This window comes from Elaeis guineensis, chromosome 12 (assembly GCF_000442705.2).
Source record: "Elaeis guineensis isolate ETL-2024a chromosome 12, EG11, whole genome shotgun sequence".
In the NCBI taxonomy this organism is placed as follows: Eukaryota; Viridiplantae; Streptophyta; class Magnoliopsida; order Arecales; family Arecaceae; genus Elaeis; species Elaeis guineensis.
The window spans coordinates 89287115-89304035 of record NC_026004.2 but is presented as its reverse complement, the minus strand read 5'-3'; positions in this window follow the sequence as shown (position 1 = coordinate 89304035).

Sequence of the window (16921 nt, the reverse complement as noted above, 5' to 3'; positions counted from 1 at the left end):
GGTTTCAGCCTAGGGTTCGGGAAGTGAGAAGGTGAGCTACGAGTGTCGTGAGCCCACCAAATTTTAGGAAGAGATTTATCAATCTCTCAAACACACTTGCTGATAATCCAAAGTATCTAAAGAGTCAGTAGATATCGATCGAAGGAGTTCGATCAGCATCGACCGTCGAAAGGGCTCTACAACGAGCTAGCACTCGTGAGGAGCCGATCAGACCGGGAGCTTCGTGTGGATGATTCACAGAGGCCAGACATGCTATGTGACTATGTTGCGATGATCAAATCCTTCTGACGGTGATCAGATTACGGTGATCGACTATCCGCATAAAGGTATTGTATTCTGAACACAGAATAGTAAATTATTTACTGTTCAAATTTGAATTTCAAATTTAAAAGCATACATGTTATATATCATATTTAGATCCTAGTGTAGGGTAAATATATATTAATTAATTAGATTAATTATTTATTTTCATTGTAAAATAATAATTTTGAAAAAGTTTTAAAATTACCATTTTACCCATGCACTCAAATTTCATTTCAAATGGTATCAGAGTAGGTTCTAAGATATGATATATGAATTTGCATGCGTAGATTAAGTTATAATCTAAAAGTTTAAATTTAAAATTTAAAATTTAAAATTTAAATTTTGAAAGTTGTTCGAAATTAAAAATTCAAAAATTTAAAATTCAAAATTTGAATTTTGAATTTTGAATTTTGAAATTCAAAATTTGAATTTTGAATTTTGAAATTTGAAATTCGAAATTTGAAATTCAAAATTCAAAAATTTAAAATTTAAAATTTGAAATTTAAAATTTGGTTGAAATTTCAAATTTGAAATTCAAAATTTAAAATTTAAAATTTGAAATTCAAAAATTTGAAATTTGAAATTTGAAATTTGTTTGAAATTTAAAATTTAAAATTTGAAATTTGAAATTTAAAATTTAAATTTTGAAATTGGTATATTTAGATATACTTGATCCAAGTAGTAAGTAATCTAATTGGGTTGGTTGCCATGGCCGTTCGATCACAGGAGAAAAGTAGGGTTTAAAGGCCCTCTCCTCCCATTCGATGGAGTTCTCTTATGACGGTAGGGGTGCCACTGCAATCATATCTCATGCAGATGAAGCAGCGAAAGGACTTAATTGTAAAGGTTCAATTGTAAAATTTATCATGAATGTGTTAGATTAGATCTAAAAGAATATTCATGATTTATTTTGATTGAGTTATTTTTTGTTATGTAATTAGCAATAGAATTACTATTTATGAAATGTGCTGATCTATTTGTGAAATGAGTCAACATGTTTAGTGAACAAAAAATAAAACCTTTCAAATTTAAAATTATTTTTGAAAAACCAAACCCTGACCCATCAGCCCAAATACTTAATTAAAAGAATTAAGTATTGTCAAGTTGGTCTAGAATTATGAATTAAGACCTAAGACAATTGTATAAACTTATGGATCAATGGGTTAGTTGAATTAGGTCTATAATTGGGTTAGACCTAAGGTTAGCTTAAAGAAATAGACTAAAATAGAGTAATTGGTCAAATCTAATCAAAAGTTGAATTAGATTAGGTCAAGGACACTCTAGACTCAACTCCAATAGTTGTAGTTGAATGGGTCCATGTCTTTAACTAGACCAAGATGGACTTAATTCATGGCTACGTGGTAGAACCCTATTTACTAAGTTGATCAAATTAAAACTAATGAACCGGTTGGTGTCTAAGGTAAGTTCGATAGTTTGACCAGTGGTTCTTAAGTGGGAGCTACTCGCATTGATTCGATCACTGACGAGTTAATGGCATATCCCCACCACTGATCTCACTTACCTGACCAACCTGGTGAGTTAGTTTTTGATTAGATCACTTGGTGATTAGGGCTCATCCATGTCATTAGGTAAATCAGTGTGACTGATTTAGGTGCTCCTAATGCCGGCTCTAATTAAATCTTTTTTAATCTGACTTGGTGAAGTCAGTGGGAGGATTGAAATTGGCTGGTTAATTTCTTCTCTTCTATCATTTAAGAAATCCTCAAAATTTATTAGGTCCCTAAAATGATTAAGTTATAGTGATAACTAAGTCATAGCCTCCCATTAAGTGAGTGATAATGAGTCCATTAGTTTAATAATCATTGGAGGCCCAAAGGCCTGGTGCTTATTGACTAATGGAATGATCATTCATAGTATGATAATTTGGTTGAGTCTTTCTGATGGTGGTCAGGTTGGCCGGCCAAAGTCGGGCCTGATCATTTATTGATCCGATTCACCAAATCAAGTCATGTTAATGGTTGGACCTAACCAGATCTTTTCAGTGGAGGTCAAAGCCTACTGGTTAGGTTCTGGGACAAAATTAATTACTAGAAGTTGTTTAGAGAAATAACTGGTTATGAACCTACCCATAGATGCACATGGGTTGACCAACCAAAGTTGGGCTCGTGTGTAGTCTGTGTGGATTCTAGTACCCACTAAGAAATTAAAGTAATTTCTCGAATTGGAGGTTGAGGCTATCAGTTCGTAAAAATATTGGGAGAAACTTTAGACTAAAGTCTAAGTCTTTAGTATTAATAATTTATATACTAATAGAGGTCTGGTTTTTCTTTATGCAGCTATGGCCACTACCCTGTCACTCCGGTCATTATTAGATAATGACAAGCTCATGGGATCGAATTTTGATAGCTGGTATCGAAAACTAAAAATCATCCTTGAGCATGAGCGGATCCTTTATGTAGTAATGGATTCTGCACCCGAGGAGCCAGCCCCAAATGCGAGAGGGACGGTCCGAGACACTTACCAAAAGTGGCTCAACTACCGCACCACTGTTCGATGCATAATGCTGACGGCAATGAATGATGAGTTCAGCCGCAGGTTTGAGAATGCCCAACCACAGGAGATGCTTCAAATGTTGAACGACTCCTTTGGCATGCCTAACGATGTTGAAAGGCACAAAACTAGTTGTGCCATTTTCAATGCTCGAATGAGAGATGGGGCCTCAGTCACTGATCATGTACTGTACATGATCGAAATGATTGAGCGCCTAAGTAAACTGGACTTTCCCCTGCACGAGCAGCTCGGTAAGGATGCGGTCCTTAATTCATTGCCCAAGTCTTTCTTCCCCTTTTTTACTCATTTTCGAATGACAAAGCCTGCAGTGAACTACCATGGCTTGTTGGGGTTGCTACAGAACTTTGAGAAGGACCACCAGCTCCATAAGAAGTCGGTGAATGTTGTGGGAGGGTCTTCTTCTGATCGTCGACCCTTTAAGAAAGGAAAGAAGAACAAGAAGAAGAAGAGCAAGAAGGTGCAGCCGCATGCTGAGACATCTGCACAGGGTCAGACCAAGAAGCGCAAGCCCGACCAGAGCCAGGCGAAGTGTTTCTTTTGCAAGAAGCAGGGGCACTGGAAGAGGAACTGTCTTCTATACATTGCCTCCCTGGACCCAAACAGGCCGAAGAAGAAGCAAGGTAATTATATGATAATACTTTGCAACTTTTTCATTTGTGATACTACTGTCTGGGTATTGGATACCGGAAGCCCTTATCATATTTGCAATTCGATGCAGGGTCTGCAGGTCAGTAGGAGATTTGATGATGGTGAGAGGTTCCTGAACGTTGGAGATGAAAGCAAAGTTCAGTTCTAGCTTTAGGAATCATGAACCTTGTAATCAATTCTCGTAATGTAATTTTGAGTGAATGTCACTATTGTCCAAGCTTTTTATTAAATATTATTTCTATAGGCTTTTTGGCCATATACGGTTATCAATTTTTAATAAAAAAAAATATTTGCAATATCATTTTGAATGATGTTATAATATTTGTTGGACAACTAAATAATGGAATTTACTTACTATCACAGCCTGTTAATGTGGTTCAAACCTTCGGTAAATGCCCTAGAATAGATAATGTGTCAGAAGTCTATCTTTGGCACTGTAGGCTAGATCATATCAATAAGAACAGGATAAACAGGTTGGCTCAAGAAAGAATTCTTGAAGTTGGTGATTGTGAATCACTTCCAACCTGTGAGTCCTATCTTCTTGAGAAGATGACCAAGTCATCTTTTACTGAAAAAGGTGAGCAAGCCAGTGAACTCTTGGGTATGGTACATTCTGATGTATGTGGACCCATGAGCTCAAGTGCAAGAGGTGGATATTTCTACTTCATAACCTTCACAGACGACCTATCGAGGTATGGGTATGTCTATTTAATGAAGCATAAGTCGGAGTCATTTGAAATATTCAAACTATTTCGAAATGAGGTAGAAAAATAAACTGGGAAGAGTATTAAAACTCTTCGATCTGATCGAAGAGGTGAATACCTTTCCAATGAGTTTTTGATATATTTAGGAGAGAATGGGATTCTCTCTCAGTGGACACCTCCTGAAATACCACAGCATAATGGTGTGTCTGAAAGGAGGAATCAGACCTTGTTGGACATGGTCCGATCCATGATGGGGTTTGCTGATCTGCCGATCTTTCTCTGGGGATATACACTCGAATCGGCTTGTTACCTTCTAAATAGGGTTCTGAGTAAGTCTGTAACCAAAATGCCATATGAGTTATGGATAGGACGTAAGCCAATACTCTCGCACCTTAGAGTTTGGGGATGTTCGGCTTATGTTAAACGTTTAATTACAGACAAGCTTGGACCTAGGTCTGACAAGAGTAATTTCATAGGGTACCCAAAAGAGACCAAAGGGTATTATTTCTACCTAGCTGATGAGCAAAAGGTGTTTGTCAGCCTTAAGGCAATCTTTTTAGAAAAGGAGTTCCTTGGTGAAGGGATTGTTGCCTCTAAGGTCGAACTTGAGGAAGTTTGGCAGGTGGAAAAACCGACACAAGTAGCTGAACCTGAACTGAATTTGGTTAGATCAGATCCATAGCCCATTGTTCCTGCACCCTTAAGGTGGTCTGGTAGAGTACCACGTCAACCGGACAGATACTATGGTTTCTTAGTCCAGGACGGCGATCCTATCGAACTTGATGAAAATGATGAGGATCCGATCACCTACATGGATGCAATACAGAGATCTGACTTTAAGAAATGGCTAGAGGCCATGAAATCCGAAATGAAGTCCATGAAGGTCAACGATGTGTGGACATTGGTTGACCCATCCGAAGGAGTAAAACCCATAGGGTGTAAGTGGGTCTTCAAGAGGAAGAGGGGCGCAGACGGAAAGGTGAAAATCTATAAAGCCCATCTGGTTGCCAAGGGATATCGTCAACGTTATGGTATAGACTATGATGAGATGTTTTCTCCTGTGGCAATGCTCAAATCCATTCGGATTATGCTTGCAATAGCTGCCCATCTGGACTATAAAATCTGGCAGATGGATGTGAAGACAGCTTTCCTAAACGGAGAGCTGGACGAAGAGGTGTATATGATACAACCTGAAGGATTCACATCCACAGATGAGTCTAAGGTGTGCAAGCTACAGAGGTCCATTTATGGACTTAAACAGGCATCTCGGAGTTGGAACATATGTTTTGATAGGACGATCAAGACGTATGGCTTTATTAAGAATGGAGAAGAGCCCTGCATTTATAAGTGGGCTAATAATCCAGTTATGGTATTTCTTGTATTGTATGTGGATGATATTTTCTTAATCGGAAATGATGTCCCTGCATTACAGGGAATAAAGATTTGGCTGTCGTCACAATTCTCCATGAAGGATCTAGGAGAAGCTTCCTACATCCTAGGGATGAGGATCTATAGAGATAGATCTAAAAGATTGCTTGGCTTATCCCAGTCCACGTACATTGATACTATGCTGAAGAGGTTCAGCATGGAGAATTTTAAGAAAGGCTATCTACCGATAGGCCATGGAATTTCTCTCTTGAAGAGGGATTGTCTGACAACACCTCAAGAGAGAGAGCGTATGGGTAGAATTTCATATGCTTCGATAGTGGAATCTATCATGTACGCCATGACATGTATACGACCAGATGTGGCATACTCACTAGGGGTAGTGAGTAGATACCAATCTGATCCAGGAGAGAATCACTGGAAGGTTGTTAAAACCATCATGAAGTATTTAAGAAATACTAAGGACCAGTGGCTTATTTATGGTGAATCGGATTTGAGACTTATAGGGTTTACAGACTCTAGTTTTCAGTCTGATCACGATGACAGTAAGAGTGTGTCAGGATTTATTTTGACCCTTAATGGTGGGGTTGTCTGCCAGAAAAGTTCCAAGCAACACACAGTGGCTGATTCAGTTTGCGAGATGGAGTATGTCGCTGCATCAAATGCTGCCAAAGAAGCGGTGTGTCTGAGAAAATTCATCATCAAGCTCGGAGTGGCACCCTCCCTTGTTGGTCCAGTTTTGCTCTACTGTGACAGATCTGGAGCCATTGCTCAGGTGAAGGAACCGAAGGCACACCAGCGGACGAAGCATATTCTGCGCCGCTACCATCTCATCTGAAAAATCATGGATTGAGGAGACGTCGACCTTCAAAAGATCGACGGAAAGGAGAACCTAGCCAACCCATTCACTAAAGCCATTACGGTGAAAGAGTTCGACGACTTCAAGTCGAAGATGGGTATTAGATACTGCACCGATTGGCTTTAGGCCAAGTGAGAGATTGTTGGGAATAGTGTCCCAAAGTCAATCGTCAGCCTGTTGACGGTTGTGCTCTTTGTTGTATTAGTACATAAATTATAAATAAATAAAAATTATTTTGGCATTTTTTCATCACAAATTGTCATCTTCTAATGAACTCCTGTGTTGTGGTGAAGTCCTTAGGACTATTTAGACTTGACAAAGGAGGATTTATCGTTTAGTCCTTAAACTTGTTTACGATCAAATGATACGTTGTTACCAAGGACAACAATGTTTATCGAGCATAGGTCATTGTGTGCCATATAGGTTGGTTGTCCTCTTAACCAAGGAGTGTGGAGACACTAGTATGGCATACAGGTGAGATGTAAGGGTACATCTGCACTGAACGTGACCGACTCCGGAGCTATCTCTACTGTCAAGACTTGCTCCGATGGAATATGGATATAAATATTTCTCCAACCTGAGATCACCACGATGACTTCCAAGTAACTCACTGCACTTAGGCACTGGACTACCTGAATTTCTAATTCAGTGATGGAAGGATGCTGGGTGTAGTCAAGTACTTGACTTGTCGGTGCGTGTGTCAAGATGGGATTGACCACTCTAATTCAGGAGCTGTGTACAGTCATGTTTCAATTTAGCAAAATCTTGGCCAGGGTAGTCCTAGTGAGGAGTCACAGGACTGTTTGAGTTGAGCACGATTCGGATGATCTGATCAGGGTTGATAGTTTAACCCTGAGTCGTCCTAAACACAGGGGTCAAAAGGGATGAATTATACAATAACCATATTCACGTAGGTTCTGAGTGTTGTGATTGTGACTGTTCGACTTATCTGAATGTCGGGTATCATTGCTAGATGGTCACTTCGATTAGTACAGAAATTGGTTCCTATGCTACCGGCTTAGGTTTGAACCTGCGGGATCACACACATTAGAGGTTCCTATCTGATCTGATGGCTGATGAAGAATTCTAATATTCATGAACTATGAGTCCTACATGTCTGGGACTCTATGATCGAGAATCAAGATTCTCTGATCATGAGTCCCACACATTTTGGGTATCGGGGTCAAAAGTCCCACTGGTTTGGGACTCTTCGATCAAGGTTTCATATCGATGGACTTTAATACCTGATTACCCATCGGATTTAGACTCAATATTTATGAGAGGTTTAATTAGTGATTTGATTACTAATTAACTTAATTTGATTGAGTAATTATTTTTGGATCAAGTCCAATTGAATTGGATTCAGTTGGGTTTGACCCGATTAGGTTAAGAGTTGACCTAATCGTCGAGATGGTTTGGTCCCTGATTTGATCAGAGGATGGGCTTAGTCAATTCTTGATTTGATTAAGATTTTATTAAGCCTAATTATGCCTAATTAATTTGGATTTAATTTAGTCTAATTGTGCTTAACCTATTTTGATTAGGTTGGTTCAATTAAGATTAAACCACTATTTGAATTTGAATCCCTGTGCCATCTCATATCTCTGCGCCCATTTAAATTCACGAGAAGAAACTTCTCATGAAGTTTCTCTCATTCAAAGCTCTTCCCACACCCACTCTTGTGCGCCAATCTTTGGATAAAATTGATTAGTTAGCCATTCAAATTCAAAGCATGTTTGAATTTGAATGGATAACTTATCCCTTGCGCCTTCATGTCCTTATCCACTTTAGCACCCCATATCTTACACGAGAAAGAGTTTCTCATGAAACCTTTCCACGCACAAAGTAGCCTCGCACCTTCTCTTCTCATGCCCAAGTAGATAGGGATGAGTTGGTTTGCATTTGAATTCAAATTTGATTTGAATTCAAATGTGTAACCACTTATCTTTATCCTCTCACACGGATAAGACACGTTCTATGTTGTTTTAAAAAGAGTAGAAGGATGGGGCGTGCGTAGAAGTTTTTGGAGAGAAAGCCTGGGGCGTGAGGAAGCCTTGTGCATGAGGTGAAGGTCCAAAACTTTTCGAGAGAAAAAGAAAGAAAAGAAAGAAAATTGGGCACAGGATTTTCAGTGAGTTCCCTAGGGTTTCAGCCTGGGGTTCGAGAAGTGAGAAGGTGAGCTACGAGTGTTGTGAGCCCACCAAATTTTAGGGAGAGATTCATCAACCTCTCAAGCACACTTGTTGATAATCCGAAGTATCCAAAGAGTTGGCAGACATCAATCGAAGGAGTTCGATCAGCATCAGCCGTCGAAAGGGCTCTACAATAAGCTAGCACTCGTGAGGAGCTAATCAGATCGGGAGCTTCGTATGGACGATCCGCAGAGGCCAGATCCTCCTGACGGTGATCAAATTATGGTGATCGACTATCCGCATAAAGGTATTGTGTTCTGAACACAGAATAGTAAATTATTTACTGTTCAAATTTAAATTTCAAATTTAGAAGCATGCATGTTATATATCATATTTAGATCCTAGTGTAGGATAAATATATATTAATTAATTAGATTAATTAATTATTTTCACTATAAAATAGTGATTTTAAAAAAGTTTTAAAATTATCATTTTACCCCTGCACTCAAATTTTGTAACACCTCTTTTATCTGTGTCCTCTTATTCTGCATGTGAAAAATATTTTATATAATTTTTTCTCATACCTAGATGCCTTTCCCACATCCTCATCTGAGTCCTTTTGAATTAGAAATTGGTTGGTTTAAATTTGAGTTCAAATTGATTTGAATTTAAATGAAAACCTAGAGTCCAAATTGAGTTAGACTCTCCTGAGTTCATAAGATAAGGATAAAATTTAATTCAAAATTTAATTCAAATTTGATTTGAATTAGTGATAAGAATCAACCAACACTTGAATTTGAACCGAAACTCTCTTATTCTTATCCATATCTTTCATGGGATGCCAACCTTAAAAGGGGATCAATTTTGTGCAAGATAAGAAGTGATTTTTAGCATGAGAAACCTAAGAGAGGGGACATAAAAAGTTGAGAGTGGGTTGGGCTTCTGTGCGTGAGAAACAAAGGAAGTGTTCTTCCTCTCGGGCATGAGCTGTGGGTTCTAGGGTTTCATCTTTAGGTTTTGTAAGAAAAAAATATAAGAGTGAGTCTTGTTCAATCTTCCACTCTACCACCTCCTCGTAAAGCTTCATCTTCTGATCTAGAGGAGTCTGGGAGATCTAAAGAAAGAAGCTTGGATCAGCCATCCAGAGCCTTCGACGCTAGCTAGAACTTCCACAAAAGAAGATCCGATCAGAGCTTCGAGTGGATAATCTGTTGAGATCGGATGATCTATTCGGTTGCTCAACATTAGTGAGAATTTTATACCATACTTACCAACAGCAGAGATCATCGACTCATGAAAAAATGATGAGTTCTGAACTCTACCGACATAATCTAAAAGTTAGATCAGATTCAGGGCATCGATGTGATCGATGCAGTTTTCTATTTTATATCAGATTTTATATGTAAATTTTTTATGTCATAAATCTTTAATGATAGTTTATATTTAATTTAAGGTATATTTAGAAAATTAAAATATTTAATCTTTTATTATTTCATTATAAAATTTTAAAAATACATGCTTTGAACTATCTATTTTTTTTAGATTGTATCAGAGCAAGATTTCTTATGATGTAAATTTTTTGCATATAATCTGATTTTAATTATTTAGATTAGATCTAAATAGTTAATTTTAAATCTAAGTAGTATAGTAATCTGATTGGATAGATCCTCAAAGCCGTCCGATCATAGGAGAAATCAGGATTTCACTATTCTATTTACCCATTCGATTGGATCTTCTATGATGTGTAGAGGTGCTGTACAGTCTTTTTCATGATGATGAATAATGAAAAAATTTTAAAATTTTATTTTAGATCTGAAATAATGTATATTAGATCTGAAATTAGAGTCTTGATCATTAGATGATTGATTGTAAAAATATTTTACAAAATTGAAAACTATTTTCAAACATCGAATCCAAACCCATATCAGCTCAAAACTTAATTAAGAATTAAGCGATCTAGATTTGAGAATCAAAGATCTTAGAAATTAATTTTATAACTCATGGGTTAATTGGTTAGCTCGAGTCAAGTCCATTTAACTGGGTTAGACCTAGGGTTAGAAATCATTGATAATGGATCATGTTAGTAATTGATCAAATCTAATTAAAAGTTAATTCTGATTGGGTCAATTTTTTCTCTTGATCAATTTTAATAGATGTAGTTGGTCAAATCCATATCTTTGATTAGACCAATATGGACTTTGATCATAGCTCCATGGTCGAATCCAAGTCTATTAGTTGATCAAATTAAAAATGACTAATCAATTGGTATCTAAGAAAAGTATGACAGCTTTGATCAGTGGTCATTAATTGGGAACTACTCGCATGGATTGAGTTTATATCGAGTTAATGGCATATCCTTCCCATCGATCTCACTTATCTGGCCAACATGGTGAATCATGTTTTGGCTAGATCACTTAATGATTGGAGTTGACCCATGCTAACTAAAAAATTAATGTGACTGATTTAGGTGCCCCAGTTCGACTTATCTTGAGTCCTCTTCATGACTTGATGAAGTCAGTGGGAGGATTTATGACTAATTGGCTGGACCAGCTTTTACCTAATCTTCTTAAATTTGACTTGGTGAAGTCAGTGGGATGATTAAGATTAACTGCTCAAGTCTTTTCTTATCTCTCAATTCAACTAATTAAAATCTCTAAAATTGTTAGGTCCCTAAAAATAAAATAGTTATAGCGATAACTAGATCATAGCCTCCCATTAAGTTGGGTGATAATGAGTCCAACGATTTAGATGATCATCGGAGGCGCCATACGCCTGATGCTCATCTGACTGTCAGAATTATCATTCATAATATGTTGTTTTAGTTGTGTCTTTCTGATGATGGTCAGGTTGGCCGAGCCATACTCAGACCTTATCACTCGTTTGTTAGATATACTAAATTCTGATATGTTAGTGGTTAGACCTAATCAGAACTTTTAGTGGAGGTGCCACACGCCTGCTGAAGAGGTGTCTAGAGCAAAATTGAATACTAAAAATTATTTGGTGAAATAATTCGTTAAGAACCTACCTATAGGTACACAAAAGTTGATCGAGCCACACTCGGACCCATGTGTAGTCTATGTGGAATCTAGTACCTACTAAGGAATTAGTGTAATTTATCGAATTGAAGGTAGAAGCTATCAATTTGAATAAAATAGTGGAAGAACCTTTAGACTAAAACTCATATCTTTAGGCTTAATCAATTCATATACTAATTAAGTTCTAATTTTTTTTTTGCAGTTATGGCCACCATCCGGTCACTTCGATCACTATTAGATAGTGATAAATTGATGGGACGAAAATTCAATAGTTGGTATCGAAAGCTCAAAATTATCCTGGAGCATGAACGGATCTTGTATGTGTTAACTAATCCGACACCCGAGGAGCCAGCTCCAAATGCACATAGCTCGATCAGAGACACTTATCAGAAGTAGCTCAATGATCAGACTACGGTTCATTGTATTATGCTGGCAGCGATGAATGATGAGTTTAGCCATCGTTTTGAAAATGCTCAGCCACAGGACATGTTGCAAATATTGAACGAGTCTTTTGGCACATCTGACGATGTTGAGAGGTACAGAACTACTTGTGCCATCTTCAATGCTCGAATGAGGGAAGGAGCATCAGATACTGATCATGTATTGTATATGATCGAGATGATTGAGCACCTAAGCAAGCTTGACTTTCTCCTGCATGAGCAGTTAGGAAAAGATACTATTCTGAACTCTCTGCCCAAGTCCTACCTCTCTTTTCTTACTCATTTTCAAATGACAAAGCCTGCAGTTAACTATCACGATCTGCTGGGATTGCTACAAAACTTTGGAAAGTATCACTAGCTCCAAAAGGAGTCGGTGAATGTTGTGGGAGGTCTTCTTTTGGATATCTATCCTTTAAAAAAGAAAAGAAGAACAAGAAAAATAAGAAAAGGGTACAAAGTGCTGGGACACCCAAGCCCAATCAGACCAAAAAATCCAAGTTCGACCAGAGTCAGACGAAATGCTTCTACTGTAAGAAGCAGGGGCACTGAAAAAAGAATTGACCTCAATACATTGCCTCTCTAAATCCGAACAGGCCAAAAAAGAAGCAAATTATTGCTGGATAAAATAATTATATGATAACACCTTATAATTTCTCAATTTATGATTCTACTACCTGGGTATTACATACTGAAAGTCTTTTTAATATTTATAATTCGTTGCAAGGTCTGCAGGTCAGTAGGAGATTTGAAGAAGGCAAAAAGTTTCTTAATGTTGGAGATGGAAGACCAGTTTCAGTTCTAGTATTAGGGACTATTAAGCTTGTATTCAAGTCTAATGTAATTGTTCTAAGTGAATATCACTTTTGTCCTTCTTTTTTATTGAATATTATTTCTGTAGGCCTTTTGATCATGTACGATTATGAACTTTTAATAAAAAAATAATTTTAATATCATTATGAATAGTGTTAATATGATGAATGGACAGCTGAACAATGGTATTTACATATTGTCACAATCTGTTAGTGTAATGTACACATCTAACAAATATCCTAGAATTAGTGATGTCTCCAATATCTACCTTTGGCATTATAGGTTAGGTCATATTAACAAAAACAGAATAAATAGGTTGACACAAGAGAGAATTTTCGAAGTCAGTGATTATGAATCACTCCTAACCTATGAGTCTTGTCTTTTTAGAAAAATGACTAAATCATCTTTTACTGAAAAAGGTGAGCGAGCTAGTGAATTTCTAGGTCTGATACATACTGATGTATGTGGACCAATGAATACTAGTGCCAGAGATAGATATTATTATTTCATTACATTTACAGATGACCTATCGAGGTATGGGTACATCTACTTAATGACACATAAGTCAGAATCATTTAAAATGTTCAAATGATTTCGTAATAAAGTAGAGAAACAAACTGAAAAGAGTATTAAAACTCTTCAGTCCGATCGAGGAGGAGAATATCTCTCCAGTGAGTTTTTGACATACATAAAAGAGAATGAGATTCTCTCACAATAGACCCCTCCTGAAATACTACAGCATAATGGTGCATCGAAAAGGAAGAATTGAACCCTGTTAAACATGATTCGATCCATGATGGGCTTTGCAAGTCTGTCGATTTTTTTTTGGAGATACGCACTCAAGTCGGCTTATTATATTTTAAATAAAATTTTAAGTAAGTCTGTAAGTAAAACACCACATGAGATGTCGATAGGACGTAAGCTAGTACTCTCTCACTTAGAGTTTGGGGATGTCTAGTTTATGTCAAACGTTTGAAAACTGACAAGCTTGGACTTAGATCTGACAAATATCTATTTGTAGCGTACCCAAAAGAGATCAAGGGATATTACTTCTACCTTACTGATGAATAGAAGGTGTTCGTCAGCAATAAGATAATTTTTTTAGAAAAGAAGTTCCTTGGTGAAGGAACTAATGCCTCAAAGATTAAACTTGATAAAGTTTGATCGGTAGAAGAACCGACATAATTTAGTAAACTCATAGAGTTGGACTTGATTAGATCAAATCCAAAATCTATTATAGAAACATCTTTAAGGAGATCCAGTAGAGTACTGTATTAACTTGATAAATACTATGGTTTCTTAGTTCGGAATGGAGATCCAGTTGAACTCGATGAGAACAATGAGGATCTAATCATCTATATAGATGCGATGTAGAGGTCTGACTTCGATAAGTGGCTGAAAGCCATAAAATTTGAAATGAAGTCCATGAAAATCAACAATGTATGAACATTGGTTGACCCACCTGAAGGGATAAAATTCATAGGATGCAAGTGGATCTTCAAAAAGAAGAGAGGCGCAGATGGGAAGGTGGAGACCTATAAAGTCCATCTAGTTGTCAAGGGTTACCGTCAGTATTATGGTATTGACTATGACGAGATATTTTCTTCTGTGGCAATGTTCAAGTCTATTCAGATTATGCTTACGATAGCAGCACATCTAGACTATGAAATCTGACAAATGAATGTGAAAACAGCATTCCTAAATGGAGAGCTAGAAGAAGAGGTGTATATGATACAACCTGAAGATTTTATATCTATAGATGAGTCTAAAGTGTGTAAGCTGCAAAGATCCATTTATGGACTTAAGCAGGCATCTCAGAGTTAGAACATGCATTTTGATAAAGTGATCAGAATGTATGGCTTCATTAAGAATGGAGAGAAACCCTGCATATACAAATATGTTAATAACTCTATGGTGGTATTTTTTTTTTTATATGTCGATGATATTTTTTTAATCGAGAATAATATCCCTACATTATAGGGAATAAAAGTTTGGTTGTCATCACAGTTCTCCATAAAAGATTTGAGAGAAGCATCCTTCATCCTTGGGATGAAGATCTATAGAGATAGATCTAAAAAGTTGCTTGGATTATCTCAGTCGATGTACATTGATATTGTACTGAAAAGGTTCAACATAGAGAATTTCAAGAAAGACTATCTTCCGATAGGTCAAAAAAATTTTCTCTCGAAGAGTGGTTATCCGACAACTCCTCAAGAGAGAGAGCGTATGAGTAGAATTTCATATGCTTCAGCAGTGAAATCTATTATGTACGCCATGATATGTACGTGATCGGATGTGGTATACTCATTAGGAGTAGTGAGTAGATACCAGTTCGATCTAGGTGAGAATCACTAGAAGGTCATAAAGATCATCCTTAAGTATTTGAGAAATACTAAGGATCAGTGGCTTATTTATGGTAACTTAAAACTTATGAGATTTATTGACTCCAATTTTCAGTCGGATCATGACAACAGCAAGAGCATGTCAGGATATATTTATATCCTGAATGGTGGAGCAATCTGCTAAAAAAATTTTAAGTAGCACACTGTGGCCGACTCTACTTATGAGGCAAAATATATCGCGGCATCCAATGCTGCAAAAGAAGCTGTGTGGCTATGAAAGTTCATCAACGAGCTCGGAGTGGCACCCTTCCTTGATGGCCCCATCTTGTTGTATTGTGACAGTACTAGTGTCATTGCTTAAGCGAAGGAACCGAAGTCATATCAGCAGATCAAGCACATTTTATGCTGCTACCACCTGGTCCGAGAGATCATGGATCGAGATGACATCGAGCTTCAGAAGATCAATGGAAAGAAGAATCTGGCTGACCCATTTACTAAAGCCCTCGATGTCAAGGAGTTCGAGGACTATAAATCAAAGATTGGTATTCGATACTGTACCGATTGACTTTAGTCCAAGTAAGAGTTGTTGAAAATTATATCCCAAAGTCAATCATCAGCCTATTGACGATTGTACTTATCATTATAATTGTATATGAATTATTGAATTAATAAATATTATTTAATTTTTTTATCACTGTGTATATCTCATTTTGAACTCCTGTTATGTGATGAAGTCCTTAGGACTATTTGATTCGATATAGGAGGATATATCGTTTAGTCCTTAAACTTTAAGTTCATGATCAAATGATATACTATTATTAAGACGATAGCTATATCAAGTATAGGTCGTTGTGTGCCATGTATGTTGGTTGTCCTTTTAACCAAGCAGTGTGGAGATATTGGCATGGCATGCAAGTAAGACGTAAGAGTTCATCTCACTGAACGTGATGAATTGCTGAGCACTCTACTGTCAAGAGTAGCTCGCAAAAAATATGGATATAAGTATCCCTCCGATCTGAGATCACCATGATGACTTGCAAGCAATTGACTATGCTTTGGTGCTAGACTACCTGAATTTCTAATTCAGTGATGAAAGATTTTGAGCATAGTCAAGTACTTGTGAAGTCGGTGTGTGAGTCAATATGAAATTGACCCCTCGGAATAAGGAGTTAATGTATCAATGTGTTTCAATTCAGTAAAATCTTGATCGAGATAATCCATATGATGAATTTTGAAAATTGAAATATAATGTGGATGATCATCTTAGGGTTGGCAGTTAAATTCTAGGTCATCTTGAGTATTTGGATCAAAAAGATGAATTATACGGTAACCATGTGCCAATAGATTCTTGAATAATGCTTTGCAATCTTTCGATCTATCCAAACGTCGAGTATCATTGCTAGATGGTCACTTTGATTAGTATAAAAAGATTATTCTCATACTAACAGCTTAGGTTCGAATCTATTGGATCACACTCAAAAAAGTTTCTGATTGATCATATGGCTAATCAACGATTAAAAATCGTTCTAAGATAAAACAGTCAATTCGATTGATGATTAATCATATGCAAAAATTATAATAAATTAATTTATTAATTATTGATAAATTATGAGAGAATTGATTAATAATTATATTGCTAATTAATTCAATTTGATTGAATATTGAGGTTTGGATCGAATCTAATTGAATTGGATCTAATTTGATTTGACCCGATTAGGTTATGAGATGAT